At 34.8% G+C, this 17,116-nt stretch overlaps 1 protein-coding gene across 1 annotated transcript in view; it reads right to left on the reverse strand.

Annotated features, from left to right (window-relative positions):
• The window catches only part of LOC141399334 (uncharacterized), an 88,485-nt gene extending 71,633 nt beyond the window's left edge, over positions 1-16,852 (reverse strand). Inside the window, exon 1 of the mRNA XM_073977845.1 lies at positions 16,759-16,852. The gene's annotated coding sequence lies outside the window, so the exon portion shown is untranslated. The remainder of the gene's footprint in view (positions 1-16,758) is intronic.
• Between the last annotated feature and the right edge of the window lie 264 nt (positions 16,853-17,116).

Below are 17,116 nucleotides of genomic sequence, written 5' to 3' on the forward strand. Positions count from 1 at the left end.
TTTGTGGAGTGAAAAGCTATGATTAAAATGGTATACAAAAATATTCGATTACTGGTAACCCCTCAGGCTTTACGTGCCTATTGTTGGCTTTTTATATCTTTTTAGTAATCAGGGGCTCAATTCATGTTCTATGAAAATTTAAAATGAAAACTTTTATAAAGGAAATAAATGTCAAGTGAAAAAATATATAAGGAAAATATTTCTCATTTCAAATTTTCATAGAACAAGGATCCAGGCCCAGTAGTGCGATTATATAACTAATTTTTTGAGTTACCGGCAATTGTCGGTAAAATTAAAATGCTTTTTTTTATTTTTGCCTCATTAAGGAGAAGGTCATTTATAGTGATCTTTAATTAATTCTCTTTCGAGTTGAGCTTATAATTTTGTTAATTACCGATGTTTTTCGGTAAGATGTTGTTTACACTATCTATCAATGTCATATGTGCTGAAATTTTCCATCGTTTTACAGTCGCTAATGTGTGCAATATTGGGGAATTTCCTTACGCCATTTACTTTTGCATCCACACCACCACAAATGCACTGAAATTACGTCCCCATATTGCCTGCGTGGGTAGGTAGATATGGAATGTTTTTATTTCGGGTCATATGACATTGATAGCTTGTGTAAACTACCTTTAAGTTAGGGACGAATGAAAAAAAGTCGTAAAGTTCTACCGATAGTAAAAGTGTTGTCAACTTTTATTTGAAGTTTTCGTTCATAATTTTGCGTTTTAAATTTACCGATTTTTGTCGGTAACTCAAAAAATGTGTTAAGGCCCCGGCACGTAAGGTCCGTTGAGCGTCGCGTTAAAACAACCGCATGAAAACTACAAGAAAAAACTTGGCATCACTTACACATTTTTCATGTGGTTATTGTTGTCAACGCGTCACGCAACTGATCTTATACATATATTTGGTCCTTTAGAGAATTGCACTCAATTCTGTTTTTATGAACATGTGAATTCCTATAAAAGTGTTTCGCGCCTAAAGTTTAGTTTTTTGTGTGCTTTATTTAATATTTTTTTTAATAATGAGCCACTGCCGATCAAGAACGGGACTATTCCCCGCAGTTCTAAACCCAAACGCATCAAGGACTGCCATAAGGGAGAACAGCTCAACGCGGGGTGCAGTACCCAAGGACGTATTAACATCTCCGAATACGGATGCAGTGTACAAAAATTTACGCCAAGGAGCTCAACACGCAACACGGGTGCAGTCCCAAAATAATTACGGTCCCGAAGGTTGTTTCTGTTGTGCGCCCAATACCCAGGGCTCAAATGGACGCAATTCGCTTCCCCATTGTTACGATGGAGGCATTAAATCTTTTGGAGGCCAAATTGCAAGAATCCGAATTGCAACAAAGGGAGTAAAATAATTTCAAAAATTTAATTGTATGTTTTTTTGTATTATGTTTTGTGTTTTATGTTTTATTTTTATATATTATTTTTGCAAGAGCATTTTACTTGCTAAAACGGCGTCATAATAACCAAAACTGGTTTAAAAAAACAGAAAGGCAACAAAGGGAGTAAAATAATTTTAAAAATTTAATGTTTTTAATTTAATTTTATGTTTTTTGTATTGTAATTTATGTTTTATTTTTATTATTATGTACTATTTAATGTTTTTAATTTAATTTTAATATTTTATGTTTTTTTGTATTATGATTTATGTTTTATGCTCAACACGCAACACGGGTGCAGTCCGGTTGTGCGCCCAATACCCAGGGCTCAAAGGGACGGAATTCGCTTCCCCATTGTTACCGTGGAGGCATTAAATATTTTGGAGGTCAAATTACAAGAATCCGGCCGGGAGCAGGTGGTGGAAGAAATGAGAAGATAATTGGGCAGCAAAACACTAAACTTCATTGACAATCTCATAGATTATGAGATTTTAAAGAAGTATAACGCATCAGGTCGGAAGTGTAGATCGATTTTTACACTTCCGAACCTTGTAAACGCAATAAAAGAAATATGCTCACTGGAATTCGATAACTCGATTATGGACGTGGAGGTTTTTGCAAGAGCATTTTACTTGTTATAACGGCGTCATAATAACCAAAACTGGTTTAAAAAAACAGAAAGGCAACAAAGGGAGAAAAATAATTTTAAAAATGTATTGTTTTTAATTTAATTTTATGTTTTTTTGTATTATGTTTCATGTTTTATGTTTTATTTTTATATACTATTTAATGTTTTTAATTTTAATATTTTTTGTATTATGATTTATGTTTTATTTTTATGTACTATTTAATGTTTTTAACTTAATTTTAATATTTTATGTTTTTTGTATTACGATTTATGTTTTATGCTCAACACGCAACACGGGTGCAGCCCCAGAACAATTACGGTAACGAAGGTTGTTTATGTTGTGCGCCCAATACCCAGGGCCCAAAGGGACGGAATTCGCTTCCCCATTGTTACCGTGGTGGCATTAAATATTTTGGAGGCCAAATTACAAGAATCCGGCCGGGAGCAGGTGGTGGAAGAAATGAGAAGAAAAATGTGCAGCAAAACACTAGACTTCATGGACAATCTCATAGATTATGAGATTTTACAGAAGTATAACGCATCAGGTCGGAAGTGTAAGTCGATTTTTACACTTCCGAACCTGGTAAATGCAATGAAAGAAATATGCTCACTGGAATTCGATAATTCAATTATGGACGTGGAGGTTTTTGCTAAAAAGGCGTCATAATAACCAAAACTGGTTTAAAAAAAAAAAAACAGAAAAGCAACAAAGGGAGAAAAAATAATTTTAAAAATTTATTGTTTTTAATTTAATTTTATGTTTTGTGTTTCATGTTCCATGTTTTATGTTTTATTTTTATATACTATTTAATGTTTTTAATTTTAATATTTTTTTTTGTATTATGATTTATGTTTTATTTTTATGTACTATTTAATGTTTTTTACTTAATTTTAATATTTTAGGTTTTTTGTATTACGATTTATGTTTTATGCTCAACACGCAACACGGGTGCAGCCCCAGAACAATTACGGTAACGAAGGTTGTTTATGTTGTGCGCCCAATACCCAGGGCCCAAAGGGACGGAATTCGCTTCCCCATTGTTACCGTGGTGGCATTAAATATTTTGGAGGCCAAATTACAAGAATCCGGCCGGGAGCAGGTGGTGGAAGAAATGAGAAGAAAAATGTGCAGCAAAACACTAGACTTCATGGACAATCTCATAGATTATGAGATTTTACAGAAGTATAACGCATCAGGTCGGAAGTGTAAGTCGATTTTTACACTTCCGAACCTGGTAAATGCAATGAAAGAAATATGCTCACTGGAATTTGATAATTCAATTATGGACGTGGAGGTTTTTGCTAAAAAGGCGTCATAACAACCAAAACTGGTTAAAAAAAAAAAAACAGCAAAGCAAAAAAGGGAGAAAAATAATTTTAAAAATTTATTGTTTTTAATTTAATTTTATGTTTTGTGTTTCATGTTCCATGTTTTATGTTTTATTTTTATATACTATTTAATGTTTTTAATTTTAATATTTTTTGTATTATGATTTGTGTTTTATTTTTATGCCAGGGAATGTCTTCAAATACAACTCTGATTTAATAGCATGCATGAATTACAACAACTAACAATTAAAAAAAAAAAAAAAACATTGGCATCACTTACACAAGAAAAAACTTGGCATCACTTACACATTTTTCATGTGGTTATTGTTGTCAACGCGTCACGCAACTGATCTTATACATATATTTGGTCCTTTAGAGAATTGCACTCAATTCTGTTTTTATGAACATGTGAATTCCTATAAAAGTGTTTCGCGCCTAAAGTTTAGTTTTTTGTGTGCTTTTTTTAATATTTTTTTTTAATAATGAGCCACTGCCGATCAAGAACGGGACTATTCCCCGCAGTTCTAAACCCAAACGCATCAAGGACTGCCATAAGGGAGAACAGCTCAACGCGGGGTGCAGTACCCAAGGACATATTAACATCTCCGAATACGGATGCAGTGTACAAAAATTTACGCCAAGGAGCTCAACACGCAACACGGGTGCAGTCCCAAAACAATTACGGTCCCGAAGGTTGTTTCTGTTGTGCGCCCAATACCCAGGGCTCAAATGGACGCAATTCGCTTCCCCATTGTTACGATGGAGGCATTAAATATTTTGGAGGCCAAATTGCAAGAATCCGTCCGGGAGCAGGTGGTGGAAGAAAAACACTAAACTTCATTGACAATCTCATAGATTATGAGATTTTAAAGAAGTATAACGCATCAGGTCGGAAGTGTAGATCGATTTTTACACTTCCGAACCTTGTAAACGCAATAAAAGAAATATGCTCACTGGAATTCGATAACTCTATTATGGACGTGGAGGTTTTTGCAAGAGCATTTGACTCTCTAAAACGGCGTCATAATAACCAAAACTGGTTTAAAAAAAAAACAGAAAAGCAACAAAGGGAGAAAAAATAATTTTAAAAATTTAATGTTTTGTGTTTCATGTTCCATGTTTTATGTTTTATGTTTTATTTTTATATACTATTTAATGTTTTTAATTTTAATATTTTTTTTGTATTATGATTTATGTTTTATTTTTATGTACCATTTAATGTTTTTAACTTAATTTTAATATTTTAGGTTTTTTGTATTACGATTTATGTTTTATGCTCAACACGCAACACGGGTGCAGCCCCAGAACAATTACGGTAACGAAGGTTGTTTATGTTGTGCGCACAATACCCAGGGCCCAAAGGGACGGAATTCGCTTCCCCATTGTTACCGTGGTGGCATTAAATATTTTGGAGGCCAAATTACAAGAATCCGGCCGGGAGCAGGTGGTGGAAGAAATGAGAAGAAAAATGTGCAGCAAAACACTAGACTTCATGGACAATCTCATAGATTATGAGATTTTACAGAAGTATAACGCATAAGGTCGGAAGTGTAAGTCGATTTTTACACTTCCGAACCTGGTAAATGCAATGAAAGAAATATGCTCACTGGAATTCGATAATTCAATTATGGACGTGGAGGTTTTTGCTAAAAAGGCGTCATAATAACCAAAACTGGTTAAAAAAAAAAACAGAAAAGCAACAAAGGGAGAAAAATAATTTTAAAAATTTATTGTTTTTAATTTAATTGTATGTTTTGTGTTTCATGTTCCATGTTTTATGTTTTATTTTTATATACTATTTAATGTTTTTAATTTTAATATTTTTTGTATTATGATTTATGTTTTATTTTTATGCCGGGGATTGTCTTCAAATACAACTCTGATTTAATAGCATGCATGAATTACAACAACTAACAATTTTACAAAAAAAAACATTGTTGTCATTGAAAATTGAATGTCAAAAAGAAGCAAAAAAAATTGAATAATAGGGTCGTACTAAAATTTTTCAGGAAAAACATAATTACATTTTTAAAATCCTCTAAAATAGAACAAATTTGTTTTGTCTGCCTGCTGTTCATCAAATTATCAGAGACCGTTGGGTTAAAAAGTTTTTTACATTTTTATAAAAATAAGTGAGATGATAATTGAAATGTGTTAAACAAAAGAAGTTGAACAATAACGAAATATGAGAAGGGAAAACAAAATGAAATCAATTTTTCATTCATAATTTTACAACTGTTTTTACAGTTGTCGGGAGGCCTAAAACGCACAGGCAAGTTTTGGGGTTTTGGCAGCCAATACAAGTAATTCTTAGACAATAATCAAAAATATATTATATTCAAGTGAAACAAGCAAAATACATGCATATATAATTCCTCCGATTCAGAACCTGTAAAATCTATTATTTTTGAATACAATTATATGGGAAGTAAACACTTACGGAGTAATAGGTCACAGAATTTTTTTCATTTTTTTCCCAAATGTTTTTCCCTCCATTTAACACGAATTGAGTTTAATAAATGCGTTTTAACAAAATTTTAACACGAATTTAGTTTAATAAATGTTTTTAACTTAAGTCCAACTTGGGGTTTTGGTGGAACTTTCGAGGCCTATATATGGGGAAGTATACATTTCCGGGAAGTTATACACCGTTGGAATCAGAATAGAAAGGACTATCTATGGTGAAAATATGGTCTTCCTACCTTAGGTACCTCTAAAGGAAATTTAAGCCAAATGTCGTTATGAAAACGACACAAAAATAGTAGTTGTTAAAAAATCGACAAAATGTTCAATATTGGAGTAGCCTTTGGTTTGTGTGTATGTTTCGTTTATGAATATATTGAAAATTGAAAGCATTTAAAAGTTTATAGACAATTTGTCTACATTTTTACAGAATAACACAATTGTTACTGCAAACAATTTTTAGTGTCGACAACGTTTTCGATTGTCGGATTGTTAAAAATGAATGAATGAATCTACAAATTTTACTACGGTTAACTTTTTTTCCTTTGTAATTGCAAAACGAAGTTCTATATTGTTGTTTCATTTTTTTTATTGCTTTACGATGCCACAAAGGCATATTCACAAGGTAGATGCATCAGCAATTAGGTACTACAAAATATCAAAAATTGCAGAAATATAGCGATTTTTTACAATTAATTTTTACATGATCGGGGATCACATTGTTTCAGTTAAGCACCTGTACTTTTTAACACGAAAATACCTTAAGCCAATCCACAAATTTAGTAAATTAAAAAAAAATAACGCACCCATCCGGGCACATGTTAATTCGTTACTGTCCAAACAGCGACTGGCGAAAATCAAATAACATTATTTTTGCACAAACAATCAGCAACACACACTCACTCACATTATGTTCGCTCTCTGTCAGAGCTGAGCAAAATCGAGAGAGAGGCAAATTTAATTTTTCTTGATATTTCATTGCTTATTTCAACATTTTTTAAACACTAATGTTGTCTAAAATCGTCCACAATGCAAATTATTAAAAAATATAAAAAATTGCATAAACGTACGATTTCCCAATTTGCCTGTGTGCTATTACACAAGCGTGCTTACCCCTTCTCTCTGTTGTCTCAGCAATGACTAGTATTTACTACGTCGTCAGTGATGCCAGATAAGTTTGGCTGAAAATCTTCAATTTTCGGGAGCCAAAATCGTCAAATCGGCAAAATAGTTTTCAAATCGTCAAAAAATCGGCAAATACAATAACTTGTATTTCATTTCAAATTATTACTATATAAAATAAAATGTTAAGTAAAGAAACCTATTACCAATTCATAAAACAAAATAGTTTTGTGACAATTGACCAGCTACGAAACACTGTTTAAAAAATAAAAACGGTGTTCACTATAGGTCGAGAAGGAGTGTACCGATCATCATATATTTTTGTGCGCTTATTGAGTACAACACCACCCCAACCCTCACTTGCCGCTTCTGGGATGTTTGTGGAACAATTATACTATATTATTAATGCCCGTAATTTCTAGCCCGAGGTAACCGGGTAGGTAGCTACCTATTAGTTAGGCCGTTTTCGACCCGGTAACGTTACCTATGGATTGAAATGATGAAATTTTGCTTACACGGGGGATATCTATGAACTCAAAGATAACTACGCGTAGAAATTACGGGCATAAGAACATAAAATCTTATATTTAAAGAAGAGATTTTTTAAAAAAACTACCCAATTTTTTAACAAAGTTTGAATTTTATAAGTCCACCATTTTTTATTAATATTTTTCAAATTCCCTCGTCTAAGGACAAGATTATTAGATACTTAATAAGTCAATAGAAATATGTGGTGATCCGTCCAGTTGTTTTCGAGATAGAGGGGACACCACAAGACGCTTAATGGACAATCTCATAGATTATGAGATTTTAAAGAAGAATAACGCATCAGGACGGAAGTGTAGATCGATTTTTACACTTCCGAACCTTGTAAACGCAATGAAAGAAATATGCTCCCTGGAGTTCGATAACACACTAACGGACGAATATGAAGCCCAGGAACATTGCAAAGAGGTGTTTGGTAGAGCTTTTTATTTGCTAAAACGGCGCTACAATAGAAGGAATCACAGTAATAATTTTCGAAATTTTATATTTTTAATTTAATTTTTTGTTTTGTGTGTTTTTTAACATTTTTTTAATAATGAGCCACTGCCGATCAAGAACGGGACTATTCCCCGCAGTAAGAAATCCAAATGCTTCCAGAACTGCCATAAGGGAGAACAGCTCAACGCGGGGTGCAGTACTCAAGGACATACAAACATCTCAGAACACGGATGCAGTGTACAGTCCCAAAACAATTACGGTCCCGGTTACGTTCATCAGGTTGTTTGTGTTGTGCGTCCAATACCCGGTGCTCAAAGGGACGCAATTCGGTCCCCCATTGTTACCATGGAGGCAATAAATATTTTGGAGGCCAAATTACAAGAATCCGGCCGGGTGCAGGTGGTGGAAGAAATGCGAAGAAAAATGGGCAGCAAGAAACTTAATTTCATAGACAATCTGATAGGTTTTGAGATTTCAGCTTTCAGGTCGAAAGTGTACGTCGATGCTCACTGGAATTCGATAATTCAATTATGGACGTGGAGGTGTTTGCAAGAGCATTTTACTTGCTAAAACGGCGTCATAATACATAAAACTGGTTAAAAAAAGCAGAAAGGCAACAAAGGGAGTAAAATAATTTTAAAAATTTAATGTTTTTAATTTAATTTTATGTTTTTTGTATTATGATTTATGTTTTATTTTTATATACATTTATTTTTATTTTTAAAAGTAAAGGAACAGACCAAAAAATGAGCCACAGCCGATCAAGAACGGGACTATTGCCCGCAGTTCTAAACCCAAACGCATCAAGAACTGCCATAAGGGAGAACAACTTAACCCAGGGTGCAGTACAAGCGGATGACGTATACAAAAATTTACGACTGTCATAAGCGAGAACAGCTCAACCCGGAGCCACGGCCGATCAAGAACGGGACTATTGTTCTCCCTTATGGCAGTCCTTGATGGGTTTGGGTTGAGAACTGCGGGCTCAACCCAAACCCATCAAGGACTGCCTTAAGGGAGAACAGCTCAATTCGCAGCCACGGCCGATCAAGAACGGGACTCTTGCCCGCAGTTCTCAACCCAAACCCATCAAGGACTGCCATAAAGGAGAACAGCTCAACCCGGGCAAGGAGCATTATTTTGCACAAACAATCAGCAACATAGACTAATGAAAACATAGACGAAGGAATACCCAATTTTGCGCCGTCAAATTACTCAAATCCGAAAACTCAAAAAAGTTCGAAGACGTTTTTTGGGCAAAACGACAATACTTTCTTGGATATTTTTATCTGAGAATATAGTTCCCGCCAAAAACTAACCCCGTGTTGTCTTTTACCAGAACAAAATATTAATTAACTTGTATTTTTTGGCATTTTATTTTGACTTGCTTTTTCAGCACACTCAATTCGAACATACTCGGTGAGAGCATTCCGTCGTCTATCTTTTCATTAGTCTATGTCAATGTCGTGCTTTGGTATTGTTAAAGTTACGAAGTTTTTCGGCAACGAAAGAGAACACTAATAGGGATAGGTAAGTCGACTTTCGGTTAATCGACTTTTTGCAGTCAAAAATCTAAAAATCGTAGTCGACTTTTGTCTGGAGGGAAAATCGCATAATCGATTATCTTGTGATCGATTTTCGAGTTTGCCCATAGATTTGTGGTTTTACAGTTTCAAAAGAAAACTCGAAAATCGACGAATAGTCGATTATAATCGATTTTCTGCGGTTATGAAAAAGTCGAAAGTCGAGTTTTAAAACAACTGAAATAATCGCAACACCGAAAAATCGCATTTTTAGTTTTAGACCAAAATCGAAAAGTCGAAAAATCGATTATTGCTTTCCATTACCTATCCCTACACACTAATGTTTTGATTTGTTTTTGTTTTGCAGCATGCTTGCATACAACGTTACTAACGCACTGTCAAAAGTTGCAAATATTGAGAATTTTGTGTGCACACTTGGTCGGCTATGGTCTATGTCAGCAACACACACTCACATATATTATTAATGCCCGTAATTTCTAGCCCTAGGTAACCGGGTAGGTAGCTACCTGTTAGTTAGGCCGTTTTCGACCCGGTAACGTTACCTATGGCTTGAAATGATGAAATTTTGCTTACACGGGGGATATCTATGAACTCAAAGATAACTACGCGTAGAAATTACGGGCATAAGAACATAAAATCTTATCTTTAAAGAAGAGATTTTTTAAATTTTGAACGTTTTTTGGACAAAAAAAACTACATAATTTTTTAACAAAGTTTGAATTTTATAAGTCCACCATTTTTTATTAATATTTTTCAAATTCCCTCGTCTAAGGACAAGATTATTAGATACTTAATAAGCCAATAGAAATATGTGGTGATCCGTCCAGATGTTTTCGAGATGGAGGGGACACCACAAGACGCTTTTTTAAAAATAGTGTCTCGTAAATGGCTATTTGCCACAACACTATGCAATATTATTCAACAAAAAATTACCGAAAGTAAGATCAAAATTTACTTTTCCTAATGAAAAAATATCTGTTAAAAAAGTCTGATACTTCTGTCGAAAAAAAAATCATAAAAAGTTATGTTTTTTGATCTGCACTAACTAATACAAATATAGTTTTAAGAGGTTAATTTATAGCCTGTTTTTCGGGTTAACCTTCTTTATGAGTATTTATTTGACGTATACGCAATGAAAGTGACATTTAAAATGCAGTGGCATTATTAAATTAGTTTATATATAAACGCATTTAAATGACGTGGTCGATTTATGTATTGTTGTCTTTCAGAGATTAGTGCTACCAATCACAATATTCACACAAAAGGCAAATTTTATGTGAAAAAATTGACATAACTAAAAATCGGCATTTTTGGGGTTAAAATCGTCAAATCGGCATTTCTGCTTTTTTTGGTCTAAAAATCGTCAAAATGCCAATAAATCGGCAAATCTGGCATCAAAATAAAGCGGTTGTTTCTGTTGTGCGCCCAATGCCCAGGGATCAAGGGGACGCAATTTTCTTCCCCATTGCTACAATGGAGGCATTAAATCTTGTGGAGGGCAAATTACAAGAATCCGGCCGGGAGCAGGTGGTGGAAGAGATGCGGAAGAAAAATGGGCAGCAAAACACTAAACTTAATGGACAATCTCATAGATTATGAGATTTTAAAGAAGTATAACGCATCAGGGCGGAAGTGTAGATCGATTTTTACACTTACGAACCTTGTAAACGCAATGAAAGAAATATGCTCCCTGGAGTTTGATAACACAATAACGGACGAATATGAAGCCCAGGAACATTGCAAAGAGGTGTTTGGTAGAGCTTTTTATTTGCTAAAACGGCGCTACAATAGAAGGAAGCACAGTAATAAATTTCGAAATTTTATATTTTTAATTTAATTTTTTGTTTTGTGTGTTTTTTTAACATTTTTTTAATAATGAGCCACTGCCGATCAAGAACGGGACTATTCCCCGTAGTAAGAAATCCAAATGCTTCCAGAACTGCCATAAGGGAGAACAGCTCAACGCGGGTTGCAGTACCCAAGGACATACAAACATCTCAGAACACGGATGCAGTGTACAGTCCCAAAACAATTACGGTCCCGTTTACGGTCATCAGGTTGTTTGTGTTGTGCGCCCAATACCCAGGGCTCAAAGGGACGCAATTCGCTTCCCCATTTTTACCGAGGAGGCATTAAATATGTTTGAGGCCATATTACAAGAATCCGGCCGGGTGCAGGTGGTGGAAGAAATGCGAAGAAAAATGGGCAGCAAGAAACTTAATTTCATAGACAATCTGATAGATTTTGAGATTTCAGATTTCAGGTCGAAAGTGTACGTCGATGCTCACTGGAATTCGATAATTCAATTATGGACGTGGAGGTTTTTGCAAGAGCATTTTACTTGCTAAAACGGCGTCATAATAAATAAAACTGGTTAAAAAAAGCAGAAAGTCAACAAAGGTAGTAAAATAATTTTAAAAATTGAATGTTTTTAATTTAATTTTATGTTTTTTGTATTATGATTTATGTTTTATTTTTATATACATCTATTTAATTTTTAAAAGACCAAAAATGATCCACAGCCGATCAAGAACGGGACTATTGCCCGCAGTTCTAAACCCAAACGCATCAAGAACTGCCATAAGGGAGAACAGCTCAACCCGGGGTGCAGTACAAGCGGATGACGGAGCCACGGCCGATCAAGAACGGGACTATTGACCGCAGTTCTCAACTCAAACCCATCAAGGACTGCCATAAGGGAGAACAGCTCAATTCGGAGCCACGGCCGATCAAGAACGGGACTATTGCCCGCAGTTCTCAACCCAAACCTATCAAGGACTGCCATAAAGGAGAACAGGTCAACCCGGGCAAGGAGCATTATTTTGCACAAACAATCAGCAACATAGACTAATGAAAACATAGACGAAGGAATACTCAATTTTGCGCCGTCAAGTTACTCAAATCCGAAAACTCAAAAAAGTTCGAAGACGTTTTTGGGCAAAATGACAATATTTTCTTGGATATTTTTATCTGAGAATATAGTTCCCGTCAAAAACTAACTAACTTGTATTACACACTCAATTCGAACATACTCGGTGAGAGCATTCCGTCGTCTATCTTTTCATTAGTCTATGTCAATGTCGTGCTTTGGTATTGTTAAAGTTACGAAATTTTTCGGCAATTCACACACACACGACCCGAACGCAACGAAAGAGAACACAAAAGTTTTGATTTTTTTTGTTTTGCAGCATGCTTGCATACAACGGTACTAACCCAGCAAACACAATGTCGAACGTCCGACGCGTCTGCTCAAAGTCGGAAGTTTTTTCCGAGGCGTCTGACCGACTTCGGTCCGAACTCTGTCCGACTAGTCTGACGAACTTTTTCCTGTCCTCTCTCTCCCTCTCTGAAGGAAATTTTTCTATTTTCTCTTCTAAATAAGCAGAGAGAAAAGAATTGTACATGTTTCGCTCGCACATTGTAAATGTGTAATTGTTGATGTGCCGACATTGATGCAGTACGAAGAAAAATTGAGTGCTCGGGTTTTAATTTCTGTATCGGAGAACAAATTTGGTTTATTTTTGTTATGCGTGTTGATGCATGATAGTGTTTAAATGTTATTCATAGTGATCGGTTGCATACATATTTCTTTATTTTTGTGAAGTTAATGAAAGTAAAGATTTTCTTCGTCAAACTTCAAAACTATGTTTTATATTTGTATATGGCCAAAGTTAAGTTTCTTAACACTTTTGTGTGTATGAACATTTTTTGCATGTGAAGACATGTATTTCCACAGATCGTGTTGACGAATTTGTTGTTCTCCACAGTTTGTTTTCCGCATTTAACACAGCATAAGATGATATTAAAACCTTTAATATGTTTATAGTAGATAAACTTTTATAGGATTTGGATATTTCTTAACTGAAACACTTTCGAATTTCATAAGATTTTACTTCCGAATTCGGACCGATAGCTGTCCGATCAGAAATTTATACGATAGTTCATCAGAGTTCGGACCGAATTCGGTCCGAAAGTCGGCTAAAACATCCGATTTTCATCCGAATTTCGGTCAGAGAACACGTCAACCACGCCATATGACTTTCGGTCAGAGTTCGGACCGAATTCGGATCCGAACTCGGACGTTTCATCCAACTTTCGGACCGAATTCGGTCCGAACTCTGATGTTTTTTCCGATTTTGGTTTGCTGGGAACACACATATGTTCGCTCTCTGTAAGAGCTGTGCAAAATCCAGAGAGAGGCAAATTTAAGGGAGAATTAATACTAAATTTTTCTCGATATTTCATTGCTTATTTCAACATTTTTTAAACATTAATGTGGTTCATAGACAAATAAATTTATAGACGAAGAAATACTCAATGTTGCCGCTGTCAAGTTACTCAAATCCGAAAACTCATAAAAGTTCGAAGACGTTTTTTTTGGGGAAAATGACAATATTTTCTTGGATATTTTTGTCTGAGGATATTGTTCCCATCAAAAACTGACCCCATGTAGCCTTTTGCCAGAACAAAATATTTATTAACTTGTGTTTTTTGGCATTTTATTTTGAGTTTCTTTTTCAGCACACTCAATTCGAACGTACTCGGTGAGAGAATTCCTTCGTCTATGTTTTCATTAGTTTATGGTTCTACATTGTTGTTTTTATTTTTTATTGCTTTACGATGCCATAGACTAATGAAAACATAGATGAAGGAATACTCAATTTTGCGCCGTCAAGTTACTCAAATCCGAAAACTCAAAAAAAGTTCGAAGCCATTTTTTGGGGAAAATGAAAATATTTTCTTGGATATTTTTATCTGAGAATATAGTTCCCGTCAAAAACTAACCCGTGAGGTCTTTTGCCAGAACAAAATATTTAACTTGTATTTCTTGGTATTTTATTTTGACTTGCTTTTTCAGCACACTCAATTCGAACATACTCGATGAGAGCATTCCGACGTCTATCTTTTCATTAGTCTATGTCAATGTCTTCAACTGGACTAATGAAAACATAGACCGAGTATGTTCGAATTGAGTGTGCTGAAAAAGAAACTCAAAATAAAATGCCAAAAAACACAAGTTAATAAATATTTTGTTCTGGCAAAAGACTACATGGGGTTAGTTTTTGATGGGAGCAATATCCTCAGACAAAAATATCCAAGAACATATTGTCATTTTCCCCAAAAAACGGCTTCGAACTTTTTTGAGTTTTTGGATTCGTCTATAAATTTATTTGTCTATGGGTATAGTTGGATATAGGCATTGATGCTCAAAATAAACAAGTAAGAAAGTATAAGTCCGCTTTGCCGACAGAGATATACCCTCAGCCTGTGTATATTGAAAAAAAATTTCCCAAAATACGTTTAAAAATTTTGGGCGTTTGAAACGACAAAAATGTTGATTAGGATTAAATATCAAAAGTTTTGCGGAGGAGATACTAAAAGGAATGGATCGACATTGACCGTTATGGAAATGGATCTCCAGCCACAACATATGGTGCCATAGCGGGTTTTTACACTCTTCGGGCTGTTTGCTCAAGAAGTAAGGACTTGCCCCTAAAAAACTTTTATCATCGTAATTGTGGCAGCGAATGCAAGTTGCTTCAATAAAAATCAAAGTGAATCGATATCAGGTCTTAAAGTGAACTTATCCGAAATTTTGTGTGGGAGTTACCGGATGGAGTGGACAAATATAGTCCATATTCGAACCTGATCTATACCTATTAGATATATTAGGATGTGTAAAGTATGGACCAATTCGGCCACTCCCTTCAAGAGTTACCGTATGAACAAAATTTCCGAACATTTTTGAACTTTTGTGGGGGAGGTACCTGAAGGAGTGGACCGATATGGCTTATCGCCAAACTTAAACTATGTTTGGACAAAATATTACTAAGGCCAAATTTTGGACTGAATCGGCAGATCCGTTCTAGAGTTATCTTGCGCTCCAACCAACACACGTGGTGTCATAGGTGTTTTTGCAACTTTCAGGCTATTTTCTCAGGAAGTATGGACTTGCCCCTAATGAAACTTGTACCGCCGTATAGGGGGCCGTGAATACAAGTTCCTAAAACAAAAATCAAAGCAATTCGTGAGAAACTGAACTTTTCCGAAATTTTGTGTGGGAGGTACCAGAAGGAGTGGACTGATTGAGTCCATATTGAAACCTTATTTAAGTCTGGTACAAGTTTCACGATGTGCGAAATATGGACCAAATCGGTTATTCCCTTTAAAAGTTATCGTGCGTAAAAATTTTCGGAACATTTTCGAACTTTTGTGTGGGAGGTACCGGAAGGAGTGGACCGATATAGGCCATCTTCGAACTTAAACTAAGTTTGGGCAAAATATTACGAAAGCCAAAATTTGAACCGAATCGGTTCATCCCTTCGAGAGTTATCGTGCGCTCCAGCCAGCCAGACAGACGGACATTGCTCAATCGACTCCAAATTGTCTGAAACACATTTCGTCCAAACATACTTGGGGTCTAAAACCATTATTTCGATGAGGCACATTTTGCGCGTATGAAAGTGTATATACCCTTCATACCCTAAAGGCTGAGGGTGTAAAAAGAGAGTAAAGTAGTGAGAGAATCACAAGAAAATGTGTATCAGCATTCAGTGGTTGTTAGAACTGCGACCAGTAAACATGTGGCGGGTGTGTGCGGTTTTGTTCAACGACGACTGATTGTTATTCTCATTGTGAGTACACGTATCATGTAGTCACGTTAACGTATATGGATGATCTTGGCTGATATAGGTATACCTATCCTGCATTACACAAAAGTGGTGAAATAAAATACCAATAGATTAAAGTGGTGAAATAAAATACCGATAGATTACTTCTTAAAGGATCATTGTAATAAAAACAAATTTATTTTTACATTATGTAGATTTAATAATATAAATAAAATAAATTTTATTTTATTTTGACACATTTTAATACATTTTGAGGTAAAATAATCCCGGAGAATCATATGGCCTGTTCCCGTACTTTATAAAGTGGTCAAAGTCGTAAAAGTTGTAAAAGTCGTAAACGATTTTCATATAAATTTTGTGTACGGGAACACAAAATGTGTAAAAGTGGTAAAAATTTTAAAAACTTTTTAGTTCTGGAACAGAGCTCTAATTATTAGCATAATAATAAACTAAAAGCAAAGCGGTACACACAAACCCTTGATCATTCTATTAATTAATTATCAAAATTGATAAGCTGCTCCAACACAAAAACACGTAACAAAAATGAGATTTGCAATAAATTCAATGATAATTAATTGGCACTATTTTTAATAAATTCTATTGTTTTAAAAATATCACACAAATTTTCTTTATTATTTTTTTTTCACAATTTCTTACTTTTTTATAAATTCGGAATTGAATTCCTTTGTTCTATTTATGTATAACACTAACAACACTCCGTTACATGTGCGCAGTATTCCACTATTAAAAGAAGACTGATTACTGAACTGATTTCTTTGCCGGCCGAATTGTGTGTGCGTGCTTTTTTTCTATTCTACATTTTCAATGCCTCCTTCGATTCGATAATTCTGGCTCACAGTCAGTGATGCCAGATAAGTTTGGTGGAAAATCGTCAATCGAGAGCCAAGTTCAAATCGTCAAAAAAATAGGCAAATACAAAAACTTGAATTTCAGTTAAAATATTACTATATGAGATAAAAAATAAAATATTAAGTAAAGAAAACAATTTCCAATT

The sequence above is a fragment of the Musca autumnalis genome, unplaced genomic scaffold, assembly GCF_047663935.1.
Source record: "Musca autumnalis isolate F117 unplaced genomic scaffold, ASM4766393v1 scaffold_3, whole genome shotgun sequence".
Classification (NCBI taxonomy): domain Eukaryota; kingdom Metazoa; phylum Arthropoda; class Insecta; order Diptera; family Muscidae; genus Musca; species Musca autumnalis.